The 10,167-nt window shown below is 42.7% G+C and overlaps 1 protein-coding gene across 4 annotated transcripts in view; it reads right to left on the minus strand.

The window, feature by feature from the left end:
* The window catches only part of RCAN2 (regulator of calcineurin 2), a 254,032-nt gene extending 251,418 nt beyond the window's left edge, over positions 1 to 2,614 (minus strand). The window contains exon 1 of one of the 4 annotated variants that reach the window (XM_033102530.1): positions 2,144 to 2,614. The gene's annotated coding sequence lies outside the window, so the exon portion shown is untranslated. Of the gene's footprint in view, positions 1 to 501; positions 518 to 1,654; positions 1,808 to 2,143 lie in introns of those variants that run through there. The other 3 variants (XM_033102529.1, XM_033102532.1, XM_033102528.1) reach the window with 3 other exon arrangements.
* Positions 2,615 to 10,167: the final 7,553 nt, after the last annotated feature.

Here is a 10,167-nt window from a genome sequence, read left to right on the forward strand (position 1 = left end):
GCAACTATCAAAGTTGATCTCAATATAGCTAGTTTCTGCGATATATACGACTAACTGCAAACGATTATTCAAGCATTTTTTGTTTTGTTCTTTTTTAAAGAGAGTCATGTCTACTTGCAAATGACAAAGCTCTCAAGTTCCCACTTAGGCTAGTAAATGTTCATCAATGGTGAGAAAGCCATACTCGCCCCAGTTTAGTTGGGTTCTGCAGGACCTGCACACACAGGACACTTTGAAAGCTCTTGGCATCTGTAGCTTAAGTTGAGGATACTTTCCCCCGACACAGTTCTATGGACTGGACTCTGGTAAGTAGGTGCTTAATAAATGCAGATTTGATTTGCCACAGATTTGAAAGCAAAGTGCAGCTCACATTTTAGACTAATTCACCTCAATGACTGATCATACTTAAGATAATAGCTCTAAGGCTAAAGAAAATCAATGTGTAAACTGAAAAGCAGCCAACGGTTCATTCCCCTGCTTTGTTCTACAGTCAGTGCTGACCTGCTTCTTGATTCCTTCCAGCTTCTAGGTTTTTCCAGCTCCACTGTGTCCCTGCAATGGAGGGGGCCGGTTAGCAAGTGTTGCCCTGAGCCTGTGATGCATTTGTCCTGTTTTGACGTTGATGTAATATGTGTGAAAGTTGAGTTGCATTATTTAACATGTCCTACTTTTCCTAAAGCCTCAGCTCTGTACGACAGGTGAAGTGGGATTCTGGCTGAAGGAAGACAGAAGTGTGGGCGGTAATGCTCTAGCATCCTTTCATCTACAGTTGTGGGACTGTATGCTAAAGGGCGCCCAGAAACTTTTGTTGTTGCTAAAACGATACTTTAAAAAAAGCCTTGACTTTTGAATACCCATTGAATACTTCTCTCCCAATGTAGGAAATAGTTAAGATTCAAAGCATGCACTCTGCTATACAATTCATTTTGGGATAAGAAAAAGACTGCAGTGCCTTGGAGAATAAATCATTAACTAAAAGTCAAACCGAGACGCCCTGGAAACCAGTGAGACCAGGAGGCAGCAGAGGGATCAGGTGGCTGAGATTTGCCCGTTCCCCCTGGTGACTTCTAGAGCAAAGCATCATCCCACAGGCAGGACGCACTGAGAACACTGTGCTCCCTTCTATTTCACTTTTCAAACTTGAAGTTATTTTTAGATGACCCAAGCCCGCTAATCCCAGGCCGGACAATTCCCGCTGCGCCTGAAAGCACCTTCCTCTTCCCCAGCGCTTTCCTTTAAGCACTGGGAAAGGAGTCTCTCCGTCCTCTCCTTTGCTCTCTGCATCCAGTCCACCTCCACTAACCACCAGTCCAAACCTCAGTCCTGGGGACCACAGGCGTCTTTATTATCCTCCACTTACGCACCTGCTGCTGCTACTAAGGAGGCGAAACCTGGAGCCACCAGGAATGGGAAAGGGGCTCCTGGAGACCCGCGCCTTCTATAAGGGAGACCTCTGCCCCCAGAGCTGCCTCGGGGACTGACGACTGGATCCGGAGACCACCCCCCAGCCCCGCCGCTGCCCCTTGCCCACTCCTGCACCCAGCCGCGCTTGCCCGCCCCCTGCCACGGTTCCCGGGCACTGCCGGGTCGCCGCACGCAGCTTTGGCAGGACAGGGTGCAGAAGCGAGCGGGCCAGCGCGGTTACATAACCGACCTGCTGGGCGTACGCGATGCGCCGAAAGAGGCAGCGGCGGTGTGGCTCTGGCGGTCCGCGGGGGCCGGCGACTGCGGGCGCGGCGCTGCCGGCTCACCTGCCCGCGGGTGCGAGCGCACGTGGGGGCGGGCGCAGTGCCCGAGGGCTCGGGTGTGGGGCGTGCGCTGCGCGCCCCGCCTTCGTGTCTCCGGGTCTCCCGGGCGGTCAGTCCGTGGGTCTCTGCCTCCCGTCTGCTGCTCCCCACAACCTCCGCCGCGGTCACCCGGGACAAAGCAGCTCCGGGGAGGGGCCGAGCCCGCGGCTCTCGCAAGAGCCAGCGGAGATGGGCGCGCCCCCAGCTCCGACTCATCGAGCCAACCTCCAATCAGACCCCAGGAAACCGAAAGCCCCTGTCTGGCCTCCTCTCATCTCCTCCCTTCTGACCGGCGCTCTTCCCGGTCCCCCACGCACTCCGTTACCCGGGCTCCCACTCCGCCCTCAGCTGCTTACCGCCTCCTTTCCACTTGGGGTGCCCAGGAAAGAGTGAAGACCCTCAGCTCAGGAGTCTGTCCGCAAGAGTTCCGGCTTCAGCGGGGAGATGCTCCTCGGGGTTACAGCCGGGGTCGGGGGGCTCCTTGGGGATCGGAGTGGGGAGGGGGCCGATTCAGAAGCGCAGGGTGACTGGCCGAGAAGAAATTGGCCGAGAAGCAAAGTGGGTAGTGAGTACTGCAAGAGAGACACTTCTTAGGAGCGGACTGAGCCCCCAACTCCCACTCACTGAGGAGTTGTCGGGAAGCCCCTAGAAGGTCCTCATAGGCGTTCGCGCCGGGGAAGCGCTGGCGTCCTCTGGCTGGAGCCCTGTGTCCGCCCCGCCCACGCAGCTGAAGGTGCCCCGCCGGCTTTCACAGTTTTTGCCAGGATTCACAGCCAGCAGACCCGGGAACAGAAGGGCTTCAAGGACTCCTATTGTGTGAGTCTGTGACACAGGAATGGGACGCTGGTATCATACAGCAAAAGGTTGCATGTGAAAGAGAATGTAAGACAGATCTGTTGTTCAACAAACTTAACCCCAGCAGAAGTCTCTGCTTTACAAAAGAAAGCAATTCAGAGCAGAGGAAGCCTGTGGCTCAGAGAGGGCACCTTTACAGGAGGGCTTAAAATATCAAAAATGAGAAAAGATCATAATAGGGAAAGTGGGGAAAATTGAAGAAACGCGCGTGCGGGGGGACGGGGTGGGAAAAGGGTGAAGACAATCCTGAGTGAGGAAGTGAAAAACAGATTTGTCAGTTTTGTTTTCTGTCATCGTTCTAATCGCGACCCAAGCAGGCCTTATTCCCTTTCCTTTCTATGGCTTTCTGTTTCCTAAAACGATATTAAAATGGGATTGAAGCAATCTATAAGTTTCATAATTATTCTTCACTCACCCAGACACTGCATTGCTTTTTTCCCCAGGTTGATACAGAAATGCATCCTTTAAAAAAAACAATCAGAACAAAAAAGTAGACCTTGGCTCTTCTGTCTGATTAATCTGCACTAACAAATAAAGACAGAGTTTCGGAGTTGAAAATGAACTTAAGACTCCTACTCTCCCAAACGTCTTCTGAATGCATAAATCCATAAGTAGTCGCTGATTTAGATGAATTACGGTAGTCTCTCCTTATCCACAGTTTCTCTTTCCACCATTTCAGTTACTGGTGGTCAACCACAGTCTGAAACTATTACGTGAAAAAGTCCAGAAATAAACAATTCATAAGTTTTAAATTGTGCATCATTCGGAGTAGCTTGATGAAATCTCTTGCTAGCCGGCTCCACCCTTTCCAGGATGTGAATCTTCCCTTTGTCCAGTGTATCCACACTGAATATGCTACCTGTTGGTTAGTCACGTGGTAACCATCTAAGTGATCAGATTGATTGTTGTGCTTGTGCTCAAGTAACCTTTATTTTACTTAATAATGGCTCCAAAGTGCAAGAGTAGTGATGCTGGCAATTCAGATATGCCAAAGAGATGTAAAGTGCTTTATGTAAGTGAAAAGGGAAAAAAAAAAATCTTATGCTGAGGCTGATAAGATCAACTGTAAGAACGAATCTTCTATCCGTGAAATTGCCTAATTTAGAAATTAAACCCTACCATAGATATGTACGTATGTAGAGGGAAAAAAGATAGTGTATAGGGGCAGACGAGTAGCTCAGTCGGTTAGAGCGCAAGCTCTGGGCAACGGGGCTGCCAGTTCGATTCCCACATGGGCCAGCCAAGCTGCGCCCTCCGCAACTAGAATGAAGTCAATGAGCTACCGCTCAGCTCCTGGGTGGCCAGATGGCTCAGTTGGTTGGAGTACAGGCTATCAACCACAAGGTTGCTGGTTGGACTCCTCCACTCCTGCAAGGGACAGTGGGCTGTGCCCCCTGCAACAAACAATGGCAGCTGGACCTGGAGCTGAGCTGCGCCCTCCACGACTAAGATTGAAAGGACAACAACTTGACTTGGAAAAGTCCTGGAAGTACACACTGTTCCCCAGTAAAGTCCTGTTCCCCTTCCCCAATAAAAAATAATAATAACAATAATAATAAAAATATAGTGTATATACAGTTCGGTACTATCTACGGTTTCAGGCGTCCACTGGGGGGAGGTCTTGGAATGTATCCCCTGCAGATAAGAGGGGACTACTGTACTTTTTTGATAGATTTTATTTGAAAGGGCATGCTTATATTGAGCCTACTACACTTGCCTTCCTAGGATTTTCGCTCACTGGTTCTGATTTACTTTTTGAAGCCATGGAGGTGGAGTCCAATTCCTTTTCCAATTGACTGTCTTTCAAATACATGAAGAGAGCCATTATGTCTCACTCACTCTAAGGCCCACTTTCTGAGTAAAATATCCTCAATCCTTGACACAAAATCTCCCTTGCAGTATTTCTAGCATCTTCACCAACCTGAAGACTTTCATCTTAATAGGATCTATTTGTTAACTACATGTTTACAAATACAATTTTCTGGATATAGAAGTAAGATATTTACTGCAGAAATTTTGAAAAGTTAGAAAAACAAGATATAACGTGAGGATTAATCAAAGCAATACATGTAAAGCTCTTGGCATAATACCTGGCCCACAATAACTCTCAATATATGTTAGGTGTTACAAAAAAAAAATGAACATGGTCATTTTCCTACGAGTCAGATACCAGTACTATTTTTTTATAGACTATTTTTTAGAGTTTAAGATCCACTGCAAAATTGAATGGAAGATACAGATATTTCCCATATGCCCTCTGCCCCCACATATGTTTAGCCTCCCCTGTTGTCAACATCCTCACCAGAAAGGTACATTTCTTACAATCAAATTTACATTGACGCATCATTATCAGTCAAAGTCTGTATTTTATATTAGGCTTATTTACCATGTACATAACTTCTTTGGTGAGGTGTCTTTTCAGATTTTTTGCCCTTGCTTTCTTCGGTTGTTCATTTTCTTATTGTTCTTATTGTTTTCTTGTTATTCTTTTAAGGGCTCTTTTAGATTTTGAATAACAGTCCTTTATCAGATATGTATTTTGCAAATAATTTCTCCAATTTGTGGCTTCTCATTCTCTTGACAATGTCTTTCGCAAAGCAGAAGGTTTTAATGTTATGAAGTCCAGCTTATCAGTGACTCATTTCATGGATCATGCCATTGGTGTTTTAATCTAAAAAGTTATCATCATACTCAAAATCATCTAGATTTTCTCCTTTATTGTCTTCTAGGAGTTTTATAGTTTTGCATTTTACATTTAGGTCTATATCCATTTTGAGTTAATTTTTGTGAAGTGTGTAAAGTCTGTGTCTAAATTCTTTTTTTTTTTTGCATGTGGATGTCCAATTGTTCAGTACAATTTGTTGAAAAGACTATCTTCTTCATTGTATTGCCTTTGTTTCTTTGTCAAAGATCAGTTGACTATATTTCTGTGGGTCTATTTCTGGGCTTTCTATTCTGTTCCATTGATCTATTTATCTATTTTTTTCACCAATACCACATTGTCTTGGTTACTGTAACTTTTTAGTAAGTCTTGAAATCGGATAGTGTCAGTCTTCTGATTTTGTGCTTGTCCTTTAGCATTGTGTTGGCTCTTCTGGGCCTTTTGCCTCTTCTTATAAACGTCAGAATCAGTTTGTACATATCCACAAAATAACGTGCAGGTATTTTGATTGGAATTGCATTGAATCTATAGATCAAGGTGGCAAGAATTGTCATCTTAACCATATTCAGCCTTCTTATTCATGAACATGGAATATTTCTTCATTTATCTAATTTTTCCTTGATTTCTTTTATCAGAGTTTTGCAGTTTTCCTTATATAAATTACATATATGTATTTTGTTAGATTTCTGCCTAAGTATATCATTTTGGGTGGCTTTGCACAATTTTAATTGAGTTGTTTGTCTTTGTGTTAGTGTGTGTGTGTGTGTGTGTGTATGTGTGTAGAGTTGTAAGAGTCCATTATATATTCTGAATATATGTTATCAGATATATGATTTGCAAATATTTTCAGCCATTCTGTGAGTTGTCGTTTCTCTTTCTTGATAATGTCCTCACTATTAAGTACAAAAGTTTTTAATTTTGATGGAGTCAAATTTATCTGTATATTGTTGTTGTTGCTTATGCTTTTAGTGTGAACAACAACATTATTTTTTATGGCTATATAATATTCCTGATAGCTATACATTTTTTCTCTTTTCTCTTGAAACAATTTCAAACTTACAGAAAATTTGCAAGAATAATACAAAGCACTTTTATATATCCTTTGCCAGAACCCTTTTTTACAAAAGGATCCAAGAGAGGATTTTGCCTTTCAGCCAGTTGTCATGTTTCTTTAATCTCCTTCAATCTGAAACAATGACCTTGACAGTTTTGAGATTATGAGCCAGTCATTTTGTAGAATGGGTTTGTCTGATGTTTCTGCATGATTTCACTGAGGTTACACGTTGTAGGCCAGAATGTCACAAAAATGATGCTGTGTGGCACATGGTTTTGATTTGTCACTTAATGCTTCTCCACTTTTATCACTTCTTTTGTACTAATTAGCTCGCATTCCACTGCAAGAAAAGAATTTTTTGTTCTCATTTACTCATTTAGTAATATGAACGTGTACTCACAGATTCCTAGTTTATTCAGAGGGTCATAATTTATTGTCATAGTTATTTTGATGCTCATCACCCCAGATTTGGTCAGTGAGAGCCCCTTCAAGCTGGTTTTTGTGTCCATTGACACATCCTCATAATTGAATGTTTTCTTATACTGTCTGGTACAAAATATTCCAGACTCAACTTATTCATTCTCAGTCCAACCCTTGGAATCAGCCACTTCTCCAAGAAGTTCTGGTTTGTTTTTGTTTTTTTGTTGGTGGTGGAGAATGGTGATTAGAAGCCAAGAACTGGGTGCTACATGTGAGTTGTTGCTGTTTGGGTGCTACTATCCAAGGCCCTCTCAGTAAAAGGGCTGGGAAATATACACATGTATATTTGTATATACGAGTATATCCTTATTCAAATCATTGATAAAATTGAATGAGATTAGAGCCTGGGGACCACCACTTCAGACTTTCATTAATGTCAGGAATTGTCAAGGGCAGTTGGGGGCTATGCTCACTTTGCGTGAATCAGAATCTCTACGGGATTTCCCACAATACATACTGCCCCTGTGATCCTGATATGCCACGCCTTCCCCAGGATACCCATTCGTCTTCTCCTTCGCCTTTTCTTGCTGAGTTGAGTCTCATTTGTCTTATAACTGAACATTATTAATATAAGAACATCATATCTCTTAGGTCTATGGGGGAAAATAGATTGAGAATTACCACTCTTGATTAAATCAGAACTCTATAGAATATTCAAAGTAACAGAAAAGAATTAAAATGTATGTATTTATCTATATGGCAAACATTCATGTATTCATTTAACAAATGTCTGTTGAGTATCCACCCTACTGCTGTTGGTGCTAGAGATACAATAACGAATAAGACAGTCTTTGTTCCCATGCAGCTTATACTCTTGAGTGAAATGTTTTCCTCATAGAGTTGCTTGATTCATTCTTGGCTTCGAGGAAAATTGAATTCATTCAGGGTAAATTTTATTAAATATCATTTGTGACCCTAAAAGGACTTCAGATTTCCCAAAGATATATACTCAGATTTTTTTTTCTTTTTTTCAAAGAGAGGACTTCAGACTCTTTGCTTTCTTATTGGAAGATATTATAGGGGTTTGAATTTGTGAAACAATTTGAAGATTACTTACCACTACCAATAGAAACAAAAACAACAATATTAAATATGTTTTGAAGTCATTACTAAGTGCTAATCACTTTTCTCTGGAGTTCATAGATATAAATGAATGTATCCTTAAAACATCCAATGAAACAGGTACAGCAATTTTTATTACTTAAAAAAAAACTTTCAATTACAGTTGACATTCAATATTATACTAGTTTAAAATGTACAGCATAGTGGTTAGACATTTATATAACTTACGAAGTGATCCCCAAGATAAGTCTAGTACTCACCGGGCACTACATATAGTTATTACTATATTGTTGACTATATTCCCAGTGCTGTACTTTACATCCCTGTAACCATTTTGTAACTGTCAATTTGCATTTCAAGTAGAGAGCAAGGAACAGAGTGAGTGATTCTACGGCAAAGTTGTTGGTTGCTCTCAGCTACTCTAGAGATTTTCCTTGTGGGGGTGGGGAACAACGCACATACTCCCTGAAAAAAAAAAAAAATCAAGATGACTGAGTGTATTTCTAATAGCTAAAGGAATCTCTGGTGTCAATGTCCTCCAGCCAAAGACCACCGAGAACACACCAATTAAACAAGTTGGGTTTATTGCTCATGGCAATGAGGGAGAGCACACACCATGAACACGGGGGCCATGGCAGTAAGAAGATATTCGAAAGAACTCCTCTTAGGGCTTGGACGAGTTTTAAGTGATTTGGGGAGGGTTCAACGAAGGAGTACTTTGCTCTAGATTGGATACTGTCAGAAGGCAGGAGTAATTCTTGGGTATATTAATAAATCGTATCTATAAGGCAGGAGGAATGACGCAAAGCTACAGCTGTAATTGGAAGAGGGAAAAAAGCAGCAGCCATTCATATTAGCCAGGCTCGGAGAACGTTTGAACATGTTCACATTTTGCCTCTGTTTTAGAAAGGATTGCAGATCGTCCTTTGGTCTTGTTTCATCATGGTCCTAGGATGTTTTGTGAAACAGTTTATATGCAACAGGAGACTACCAGCACCAAGCTGATCACGCCTATCATGGCAGATCACAGCTGTCAGGGCCACTTTTCTCTTTCTCACTACTGAGTTATTGGCACTGTGATAAATAAGTCCTCCCTCACCTTGGCAAGCTCACATAGTAACCAGCCCATCAACAATCTCTAATAATAATCAGCAAAACCTAGTACCTAATAATGTCCACCACCTTTTCCACAAGTGAAAAATGAGCAAAAGTATTACGAGTACTTTCAAAGGGCTTTTTTTAAAGTAAAACGAGTAAGTGTAAAGCTCCCAAGACAACCAGAGAAAAATAAAATATGTGACTGTGTGACGGTCATTGAAAAAAAGGAAAGTTCTGTAAATACTAGCGTGGTCTGGCAAGATGTGACAGAGGGTGGGACTTGGGCTAGGCTTCAAACATGAATTGCATTTGGAGAGGAAAAGAAGTAGGTGGTTGTCCTTTCAAGTGAGGAGAAACACACTTACACCGAAGAGGATGAGTATGGCAGACAGGAAGGGCGGCAGCCAAGGCAAGATCCACCCTTAGGGCTGACCAAGCATGGAGATGGGAGACTACATGGGGCCAGAGGGAGTAGGAGATTGGCTTTCGCGCTGGACCAAATCCAGTCCAAAAGACTCACTGTGGTCCCACAATAACACCACAGCAGACAACAATAACTATCCAGGCACATTATTACCAACAAGAAGTCTCACATAGAGAAGCTAGGGCTTATCTTGACAACCAAAAAGCTTGGAAGAAATAGAATTCAGGATAAGACAGAGACCCCATTACCAGAATCCTGAGGTGGGTACTGGTTCCTGGAAACTAAGAGGCTCAGGAGTCTCTAAGGATAGCGTGACAGTGGATTGTATCAATGAGGCTAGAACTCCTTCCAACATTCCTCTCATCTGAAGTTTGCATCAATTCTAGAGACCAGGATGAGGCTGAATTGCAGACAAGGGCCAAGAGCTCCAGGTATGAGAAGTGGAGGGCTGGAAACACCGGGGCCCAAACGGGTCTGAAGTACTAATATCAACTGCTCTGTTTACTAGCTGGATGTCCTTGAATAAATAAATCACTTTACTCCTCAAAACTTCTGTAAATTCAGGATCATGGTAACCATGGTATACATTGTTATGAAAATTAAATACCATAATGGTTATGGAGCATTTGATCCAGGGTCTGGCCTCAATAAATTTTAGCCATCATTCCTCTCTCGTCATTATCATTTGCTTCATCATCAGCTGCGTTCACATCATCAGAAAGAAAAGAATGCTCTAAGGAGGAGG

Source organism: Rhinolophus ferrumequinum, chromosome 3, assembly GCF_004115265.2.
Source record: "Rhinolophus ferrumequinum isolate MPI-CBG mRhiFer1 chromosome 3, mRhiFer1_v1.p, whole genome shotgun sequence".
In the NCBI taxonomy this organism is placed as follows: Eukaryota; Metazoa; Chordata; class Mammalia; order Chiroptera; family Rhinolophidae; genus Rhinolophus; species Rhinolophus ferrumequinum.